The sequence below is a fragment of the Olea europaea genome, unplaced genomic scaffold, assembly GCF_002742605.1.
Source record: "Olea europaea var. sylvestris unplaced genomic scaffold, O_europaea_v1 scaffold15660, whole genome shotgun sequence".
Taxonomy (NCBI): domain Eukaryota; kingdom Viridiplantae; phylum Streptophyta; class Magnoliopsida; order Lamiales; family Oleaceae; genus Olea; species Olea europaea.
Window position 1 is genome coordinate 1 of NW_019233268.1, and position 2,540 is coordinate 2,540.

A 2,540-nucleotide genomic window follows, 5' to 3' on the forward strand; every position below is an offset into this window, starting at 1 on the left:
ATTTATGTTAAAGAAGACCTTAGCTTTTCTATTAAGACTCAAAACTCATAGAACTCTGCCGATACTATTATATTATTTGCAAACCGGAGACAACTTTGCAGAAGAAGAGCGATCAATGCAGATATTCACAATAATAATAATAACAACAACAACAATAATAATAATAAGTTTGCATTCATAGACGATATATGTTGCTAAAAGTTCCACTTTCAAATATTAGAAACACAAATTGTGTGCATAAATTTCAGTGATTAAATGACAATTATGGGTTCCACTTTAATAACAAATATTAAAACTCGTTTATTTGCACTCATAAATCGATTTATTAAGTCAATCAGAATATAGAGAGAAACATAAATTGTAAAAAATGAAATTAAAAGATGACTAAAGTGATAAAATGATTCTAGTAACGAACAGAAATAATTTTTTTACCACAGTCAGAAAAATATATAAGAATTGAAATTAAGTAAATAAGAAAAATTACTGGAATTTTGAGCTAAATATTAATCAAAAGTAAAATAGAAAAATTCAAGAAACTAAATATTATAATATAAGTTTCTCGATCCAAATTCCCATATTCTAATCTATTTTATACATAATCGACAATTATTATTATTATTATTATTATTATTATTATTATTATTATTATTATTATTATAAATGAGAAAAGAAAAGAAAAGACTTACAAATCCGTGAGAGGTTGATTTAGGATAAATGAATAGATAATGTGTATTTGAAAGGAAATAAATGTTTAGTAAGAAACACGTATAATAATTTTTTGAATATGTATGTTTGAAAAAAAAAGGGAGGACAAAAAGTAAAAAGTAACTTAATGCACTAATTATGTTACAAATGAAATTAGGAAGATTAATCCCCGATTTGATACGAATTAAAATTTATATTTTAATTTAAATCAAAGACAATAATTAATTTTAATAACATAATTCATTAAATCCACAATTTTTTAACAATACATTTCGTCAACTTTTATATTTACCAAAATTTACTATAAATTCGATTTTAATCCCCATCAAACAGGGGACTAAATGAGATTTGAAATTTTATTCTTAAAAAAATAATAATAATAATAATTCATGAATTAAGGGATAGCATAATATTTATATGATCCTTATAGAAAATACAATTACATAATATTTATAGGATCCTTGTAGAAAATACAATTACAATACAAAACATGCATCATAAATTTTATGATCATGCAACATAAATATTATATATAATTATCAGTCACTTCCATTTTATGTCATTAGGAGTGTCACCACCATCGCCTCCATTAGAACTGCTACCCCACTGACCGTAGTACTGTCTAGGTATGTTATGATGATTGTCACTACTCAATCTCCCTACTGCAATTCCCTGCAGCTCTTCAACATGTTGTTCCGCGTTGTGTATTTTAGTGCTGCTAACCAGAGCTCTGCGAGGAGCAGCAGCTGCCATGCATGAACATACCATCACAGAAATCAAAAGAAACGCCACTAGTTTCATTTTCTTGAGGCCTGTGTTCAAAAGAATACACAAGATTTACATAGGTTTACCTTAATCAATGGCATATCCAGTACTGAACTTAAAAAATATATATAGCTCAGGGGCGGAGCCACGTTAAGACGAGTGCAGGCATATGCCCGGACTGAAATTTTAGGCCCAAACTTTTTTTTTTCATTTTTTTTTTTAAAGCAACAGGGGAGGTGGAATAAAAACATATTTTAATTTTATGGGTTTTATTTTTAGGCCCAAACCCATGATTTTGTTTAATAATTTTATCATCATTAAATTTATTACCAAAACACAATGTTCAACATGAGTTAAATTATGCCCGCACTGAACAAATTTTCTGGCTTCACTAATATATAAAAAAAAATGTTTACATGCTTTTTCACATCAAAAATTAAGTTGGCTGCCACTCCTAAGTCCGAAGTGGCCTAATGTGAGACTACTTTCGCAGTGTTAATAATTTACTATGATGAAAAGAAAATTACAAAAAAAAAATCGCACATCCTATATTCTCTAATCTCTCCCTTTTATAATAGTAATATAAAACCCTAATGATGATAACTCCCCATTTATAACACAAATTAGGGCAAGACCAATTTATAAGACAAGATTTATGACGCTCCCCTTCCAACTATACGGCGACCTCGCCACGAAAATTGATCCGTGTACTAACTCCGTATGATAATTAGACTCCATAACTTAACAGAATTTTTAAAGGAGGACTCACATTATGTAAGGTTCTTTGCGATTGAATCGAAAGTACATCCTTGAATGCTTATTTAAGAAGGTCTTAAAACGGGGAACAAATACTATTTTATTTGACCTGGCTGAGATCCCTTACAAGGTGAATTACTCTATCATTTGTACCCTAGAAAGAGGGATTGAATTACAATAAAATTTACTTACAGAAGGAAGAAGACGAAATCTGGATTCTGTTGTGTCTGGTCAAATAGATGGACTCGAATATATAGAGAGAAGGAAAGAGGGATGCATGGGAGAGAGTGTGACACTGCTTTTAATTTGTTAGG

At 29.4% G+C, this 2,540-nt stretch overlaps 1 long non-coding RNA gene across 1 annotated transcript; it reads right to left on the reverse strand.

Moving 5' to 3' along the window:
- Positions 1 to 1,091: 1,091 nt before the first annotated feature.
- On the reverse strand, positions 1,092 to 2,508 carry LOC111376846. Its single transcript, XR_002699569.1, has 2 exons — positions 2,419 to 2,508; positions 1,092 to 1,517 (listed from the first exon to the last, which is right to left on the reverse strand). It is a non-coding gene; the product is annotated as an uncharacterized LOC111376846 (long non-coding RNA).
- Positions 2,509 to 2,540: the final 32 nt, after the last annotated feature.